This window comes from Caretta caretta, chromosome 5 (assembly GCF_965140235.1).
Source record: "Caretta caretta isolate rCarCar2 chromosome 5, rCarCar1.hap1, whole genome shotgun sequence".
In the NCBI taxonomy this organism is placed as follows: domain Eukaryota; kingdom Metazoa; phylum Chordata; order Testudines; family Cheloniidae; genus Caretta; species Caretta caretta.
The window spans coordinates 25,794,077-25,802,312 of record NC_134210.1 but is presented as its reverse complement, the minus strand read 5'-3'; positions in this window follow the sequence as shown (position 1 = coordinate 25,802,312).

The following is an 8,236-nucleotide window of genomic DNA, read 5'->3' as shown; positions in this document are numbered from 1 at the left end:
CTAGATTCTAGCATGTGTTGTGCGAGTGAGGGATAGATGTCATGAGGAACACTCGTTCCTCTTCTGTGCAGTCCATTTTGCACCCATCTCAGATTCAAGCCCTAAATCTGACACACCGTTCCATCTTTAAATGTCTGGGTAATCACCCAGTGGTAGAGACTGCGGTCAGCACCACGTATCTGTGAGGTGCAGAGCACCTGCAGCTCTCATGGAAGTCAGTGTTGCTCAGAACCATTCAGGATTTGGCCCGTCAAATGGAATTTGCCTGAGGAAGGACTAAGTGAAAACTGAGTAAGGAGCTGTGCTGACCCCGTGAGAGATGCAGATTAACAGCACCTAGCAAAATTGTTGGCTTGAATCTGCAAGCTGATGAACAATCCTTGGAAGTGCTGAGTGTATACAATTCCCACTGACATCAGTGAGAGGAGACTGGGCTCAGTGCTTCCTTCTCTTCACCTGCAGGACTGAGACTTGAAACTATACTAAGCAGTGCCCTCAACTCACAATAATTTCAGTAGGAGATGGGCGTACTCAGCACCTCAATGGGAGCTGACTCCTGTTTGTATCTCTAGGTGCTTTAATACCTATTTAAATCTCACTCTCAGTCCCTTGCAAAAGGGGGCAAGATTTTGCATGACATAGAATTTACTTTGCTGATCCAGACATTTTCTGCATCTCATCCACTTAAATGCTTCTTGGTCCTGTGCAGGATTGGCTCCCATGTATATATCACGGATGTTAGAAGGCCTTTTATCCTCCTAATGAGGCATTGAGGCAAAGGTTTATTTTGCTATTGTTTCTGATGAACAAGTACAAGAGGAATAAGTTTGGTAAACAAACTAATAATGTCTGCTGGGAACAAATTGTGTCTTGGGAAGCAATTAACACTTCTGGCTCAGCGTCACTACAAACAGCTTTCACTCACTATTGATCTTTTTATTTACAGAGGTCAGTGTTTGTTTCACTGATAGGCAGATGGCTAGCAGAAGTTGTTTACACAGTGCAAACTAGGCTGCAAATAGATGGGAACATTGATGCACAAGGGAGCGTTGACTGGTGTGTGGGATGTTAGCATAAAAAGCCACCAGAGGAGCCTGATAGATGTATGGCCCCATACATGTGGACCTATGTCAGACGTAGATGTGGCATAAATCTGCCACATACCAGTCAAACAATCTGACCAAACTCTGCTGACAGGAGAACCAACAGAACATGTCTGCCCACAAGTATGTAGCACAGGAGAAAAGAGTGTGGTTTGGGCAGGATGTGCTGAAAAAAAGATGTACATATATTCTATCTAATCTGGCATATGCAGACCTATTTAGTACCTGAGCCTGCACAGTGATCTGTGAAAAGTGGCTGAGCAAACTCCTCCACCTTTCAGCTGAACTAAGGAAACTGCATGAATTATTATAACTGCTGTGTAACCCTGTTACCCATTGGGGTTTGTGGGGACACACCCTCACGTCATTCTGGTGGAAGGACGTTTTCCATGATGTCATCCAGAATTTGGCCATGCATCAAAAATGCTGATAGTGCCACTTTTTTTAAGTGGATTTTTTTCCCAAAGGGGACCTGAAAAGTGTATCTAAAAATAATTCCATTATATTTTTTAATAATTCTGATGATACTTTGCATGTCCAGGTCTACACTCCCCTAAATGTGCAAGCACACACACAAAATTTCAGATGTGAATTCAAGGTGAGCACCTTGGAAAATCTCTAATTTAGGAGCCAAAATAATGGTCGATGGCCAGATTTTTAAAGGAAGTCCAGTGATAGCCATCAGGTGCCAAGCACGTCAGATAATCTGGTCCCCTCACATTAATGCTCAGATAGGGGCTGAGCTGTTTGGAAGATCTGTGCATGAAGGGCCTGATCCAGCATGCCTTGTAATCAATGGGAGCCTTTCCATTGATTTCACTGGGAATTGGATGGGATGCTTATATCGGTGCCTAGATTGGAGCTGTTGGGTGCTGGGCTCTTTTGAAAATCTTACCAGTTCGTGCCTAACTTTGGGCATCTGCTTTTTAAAATGTTGAGTACTGCTCTAATGGAACTAGTTCCTTATCCAGAGCCTACATTTCCTGTTTCAGCTGCAGCCCATGAAAATGTAGCCCCACATGGCTAACACTGATTGATGCCATGCAGTGATACATATAAGTAGCAAAGAAAGGCACTACTGATCTGTTCTACTGTAGGCTGTCAGTCGTAAATTTGTGTTTATTGGATAGCCGATTTCTCAGTTTACCGTTTAAATGTATTTTTTAAAGTTAAAAATATTATAATAGGTCACATCAACTAAGTATAGTCTGAGCCCAGCATCCAGCGACAGAATGTACAACTTTCTAATTGCACAAAACTGAACACCCTTGCCCCGCCCATTCTCTGAGGCCCCGCCCTGCTCACTCCATTCCCTTCCCCCCACTCATCACTCACTGTCCCCCACCCTCCCTCACTCACTCATTTTCACTGGGCTGGGAAGGGTCCCTTTTCGACCATGTGTTCCGGTTGAAAACCAGACACCGGGCAACCCTAACTGTTACAGCACTGCATGCTTATTGTTACTGTTGGTTCATCTTGGTCCAGATTGACCTCTGGAGCTGCCGGCCTGCAGAGTCTTTCTGGCCCTCCTGAGCTAGTGCAGCTGCAGATGTGGCAAGCCATTTCCAGGGAAGAGAATGCTTTTGCAAGTACCACTTAGGCCAGCACCATTACCAGCTCTACAGCAATTTTCATGTAGCACTGGAGGTAATGAGGGGGGATGACTCTTCCCTGAGTGAGTGTCTTTCAGTCAGGCTGGGAAGGAAAGGAAAGCAGGTTGTGTGTGTGGTGTCTGAGGTTCCTATCAGGATTGGGAACCCCTCCCACTGCCCTCACCTGTGATTGGGGTGAGAGGGTTCCTAAGCATAAACCCTAAAATCAAAGTTTTTCCTAAAAGCAAATCCCACAGAGACTGGGCTAAGATTTGTCCCTTTTCCCTCAAATGGAGTCATACAAAGGTGTGCAGGGTGCAGGGGATGAGGAGATTAGATTATTACAGCTCTACAGTCTGTTGTTAATTTCATGTTTTTCTCTCAGATTTACCCTGTTCAGGTTAGGATCTTTTTGTGTATATAATAGAATGATATATTATATTAATTTAGGATCTTTTGACTGGTTATGTGTGTGTGTGTGTGTGTATATATATACACACACGCACTAAATTAAAAAACTAGCTTATTTCAAACATAACATTTAACCTCATTTCAGATTTCCTTTGTTTTTGAGGGATTGGCTAATGTGCTGTGAACCTTATTTATCTGTCTTGAATTTTAATATTTTGACACATATAAAATAATTTCATAGTAAAAATACATTAATTTAAATACTTTCAACATTAAATGCAAGTGATTTATTTCCCTGTAATTTTGGGGGCCATTTTTCACTTTTTCAGAGGCTTCCTCAGGCAGACAAAGCTGCTTCCTGCTGCCTTATTTTCACATTGCACTCATCCATCAAGGCAGCACCCTTTTTTGAGTAGCAGTTTAAAAGACTAGGGTAGTGCTTCTTAAACGTTTTTTATTGCACTAAACTTCTACAAAACTCTGTGGAACCTCTCAGTCAAAAATGATCAATGCTGCTTTTTCATGCTAGATTTTGCTATGATTAAAAATGGTATGTTATCAAAAGAACATAGCTTTAAATTAAGAAAAAAAGGCGGGGGGAGGGAGGAGAGTTGGGGTAAGGGAGGGCCTTGAGGCTGTTTCTTCAGATAACAAGGGTAGATAGGGTCAGTCTTTATCTTACTCCTTTGTACAGTTAGAAAAATATAGAATCATAGAATCATAGAATATCAGGGTTGGAAGGGACCCCTGAAGGTCATCTAGTCCAACCCCCTGCTCGAAGCAGGACCAATTCCCAGTTAAATCATCCCAGCCAGGGCTTTGTCAAGCCTGACCTTAAAAACCTCTAAGGAAGGAGATTCTACCACCTCCCTAGGTAACGCATTCCAGTGTTTCACCACCCTCTTAGTGAAAAAGTTTTTCCTAATATCCAATCTAAACCTCCCCCACTGCAACTTGAGACCATTACTCCTCGTTCTGTCATCTGCTACCATTGAGAACAGTCTAGAGCCATCCTCTTTGGAACCCCCTTTCAGGTAGTTGAAAGCAGCTATCAAATCCCCCCTCATTCTTCTCTTCTGCAGGCTAAACAATCCCAGCTCCCTCAGCCTCTCCTCATAAGTCATGTGTTCTAGACCCCTAATCATTTTTGTTGCCCTTCGCTGGACTCTCTCCAATTTATCCACATCCTTCTTGTAGTGTGGGGCCCAAAACTGGACACAGTACTCCAGATGAGGCCTCACCAATGTCGAATAGAGGGGAACGATCACGTCCCTCGATCTGCTCGCTATGCCCCTACTTATACATCCCAAAATGCCATTGGCCTTCTTGGCAACAAGGGCACACTGCTGACTCATATCCAGCTTCTCGTCCACTGTCACCCCTAGGTCCTTTTCCGCAGAACTGCTGCCTAGCCATTCGGTCCCTAGTCTGTAGCGGTGCATTGGATTCTTCCATCCTAAGTGCAGGACCCTGCACTTAGCCTTATTGAACCTCATCAGATTTCTTTTGGCCCAATCCTCCAATTTGTCTAGGTCCTTCTGTATCCTATCCCTCCCCTCCAGCGTATCTACCACTCCTCCCATATAGCTTCATGACAAATGTTTGTTTCAAAATGCTGCCTTCTCAATGTCATGTTTAGAGCCAATATAAAAGCATGTTAATAGATCCTTATTTCTAACCAAAAATTCTTTTGTTGCAAAAGATAACAGCTTCAGATAACAAGTGTGTGCACGGCTGGGGTAGGGAAGGTAATCTTATTTTACTCCTACCTGCAGTTACTCAATTTACCTGGCTTTTGTCTTTTAAAATTTTTATTGTAAACAATGGGACTATCACATTCACCCCCCCAAATCTGACACCACCTTATCTGTTATTGGGAGTGGACTACATCCACCCTGATCGAATTGACCCTGTCAGCACTGGTTCTCCACTTGTGAGGTAATTCCCTTCTCTTCATGTGTCAGTATATTTATGTCTGCATCTGTAATTTTCACTCCATGCATCTGAAGAAGTGGGGTTTTTACCCACAAAAGCTTATGTTCAAATAAATCTGTTAGTCTTTAAGGTGCCACCAGACTCTTTGTTGTTTTTGTGGATACAGACTAACACGGCTATCCCCTGACACTTTACAAAGGCTATCCCTTAAACCAAAGTTACAAAGTTTAAATTGAAAGGCCTGCTTACAGCTGAAGTCAACAGGTGCTAATTTTCAATAAATGTCAAAGGCTCTAAAATACATTACTTTAAGTAGATGGAAAAAGTGAGATTGACATAAAGGTTAAACATGACTTTCATAAGGGTCTTTCTACCATTTTTAAAGACCAAGACTAGAGGAAATTTAACTCCTAATACAAAACTAAAAACAAATAAGGATATGTGCTATATTTACATACATTTTGTAAATAAACAATTCTATATGCATGCTCCTTTTGATTAGTGTGTTAAAAGTTTGTTAAAACTTTCCTTGGTTTCACATTTATATTAAAAAAAACAAACAGCAGGAAAGAAAAAAGCATGTGTGTGGAAGGGAAATTATATGGCAAGGAATGCTATAGAGCAGTTAACTACTAGTGCAAAGGTTGAATTTTTCCATAGCAGTCATTTGCTTTCATCTGCCTGAAACAGATGAGGCAGGAGTACATTTAATCAGCACAAGAGATTCAATGTACTCATTCAAATAAAAAAAAATACACATGAGGATTTCTTAGATGCACAGTCAGTGTCCAGCAAGACTCTGCCTGCTTATTGCAAACATAATTTATTCCTGGTACAGAATTTATGTCCCCTGCAGATTGTTTTTTTTCTCAACAGAAATATACATTCTGCTGGTGAGGTGCCGCAATTACACCTTTTGCCCATCAGGGGCTGCTGTGGCACCAGAAGAGAGGACAGCCAGCTAGGAGAGGGAGAGAGCAGCGGCTGCTTTTCTCACAGCCGCTTGCCTGCGGGGCCAGGTGAGGGGAGACGGGATATGGGGGGATGCGGGCAGTGATGAGCTGCCAAAAGCTGTTCCCTCCTCACCCCACGAGGGGGTCGTGGCCCACCCCCGCCCCCCGGGACTCCTGCCCCATCCAACCCCCCACGTTCCTTGACGCGCCCCCCGCTGTGACCCCTTCCTCATCCACCCCCCTCCCCTGTCCCTTGACTGCCCCCAGAACCGGGCAGGAGGGTCTCCTGCGCCACTGTAGCGGGTGCCCACCCTGCCCCGCCCCAAGAGCCAGAGGCACCTGCCGGGGGGCGAGGTGGGGAGTCCCGGAGGTGCTTACCTGGGGCAGCTCCCAGGAAGCATCCGGCAGGTCCCTCAGGCTCCTAGGGGCAGGGGAGCGTAGCTGGGGGGGGAGCAGGGGGAGCGGCCGCTCCCCCCACCGATCACATCAAAAGTGGCGCCTTAGGCACCGACTCTGTGGGTGCTCCGGGGCTGGAGCCCCCACGGGGAGAATTTGGTGGGTGCAGAGCACCCCCCGGCAGCTCCCCGCCCTGCGCCCAGCCCCAGCTCACCTCCGCTCCGCCTCCTCCCCTGAATGCGCCGCCCCGCTCTGCTTCTCTACCCCCCACCCCCACCCCGGCTTCCCGCGAATCAGCTGTTCGGCGGGAAGCCTGGAGGGCTGAGCAGCAGGCCGCGGCTTCCCGCTCAGGCCGAGGGTGGTGGACGTGAGCTGGGGTGGGGAGCGGTTCCCCAGCACGGTCCCATCCACCCCCCCCCCCGGGTTACCTGCTGCGGCGCGGGCGGCCCTCCTCGCGCCCCCCTTCCCCCCCCGCCCCAGCTCACCTCTGCCTCCCTGGGCCTGAGCGGAAAGCCACGGCCTGTTTCTCAGCCCACCCAGGCTTCCCATGTGAACAGCTGATTCGCAGGAAGCCTGGGGGCGCGGAGAAACAGAGCGGGGCGGCGCGTTCAGGGGAGGAGACGGAGGTGAGCTGGGGCTGGGGGTGGGGCAGGGAGCTGCCTGTGGGTTCTCTGCACCGACCCAGTTTTCCCCTTGGGTGCTCCAGGGCTGGAGCACCCATGGAGTCGGCGCCTAAGGCACCACTTTTGGCGGGTTAAATTTAGAAGCCCTTTTAGAACCAGTTGTCGCTCGTAGAACAACCAGTTCTAAAAGGGCTTCTGAATTTAACAACTGGTTCTAGCGAATCGGTGCGAACTGGCTCCAGCTCACCACTGGGTGGGCGGGATGGACAGAGCGGGGCACATGGGGCGGTGTCAGATAGACTGGGGTTCAGAAGGGGTAGTGGGGGGGACAGACTAGAGTAGGGGCTAGTGTGGTGACACCATTGACACAGGGGCTGAATGAGAGTGGGGGTGCCGGGACACACAATGACAGGGGGAAGGGGTTTCAGAGACACATGGGGACTGGGGGAAAGGGAGATTCAGGGAAAGACAAGGATGGGGGCAGATGTGCCTGAATGAATGGGAGAACTAATGGGGTGACACCACTGAGCCAGGGTCTGCATGGGGGAAGCTCCCCAACTCTCTAACAATCTCTCTCCATTCCACAATAAAACCCTGTTCCATACTTTTCCATCCCCACTCCCAACAACCCTCCAGGTTCATTCCCAGGCTCCCAGAAATTACTTCCCTCTCCCTCAGCTCCTCCATTATCCCTGACTCCTCCAAGCCTTTGCACTGCTTCTGAGGAATGCGGGAAATTCATTTCTGTGTTGTAGTTTAAATGAATTATTACTCAGAGTTCTGTATTAATATGCCTAGTAAGAAATCTGTTTGTTAAAAAACATTTCCTGAATCTTTTTGTTGTCTGTATTGTTAGAGACATACTTGCTGACAGGTCAACAAAATTAATTGAAAGTGGCGTGATTATTCTGTGTTATTTTGACAAATAAAATATGCAGAATTTTGCAGAAGTTTAAAATATTGTGAGCAGAATTTTTAATTTTTTGGTGCAGAATTCCCTACAAATTGTTACATAATGAAGACTATGAATGCCAACATCAGCACAAAGGGATACACAGGGAACTGTGGCACCAACCAAGGACCATGCTAATCTATATATGCTGTTTTGCATCACTGGTAGCTATGATATTTTTTCATTTAATAAGGAATCCAAGCATAATTCACTGTGCCCCTAGAAGCATCGCAATGCCAGAGGGCAAGGGGCTCACTGGTATCAGGTAGTG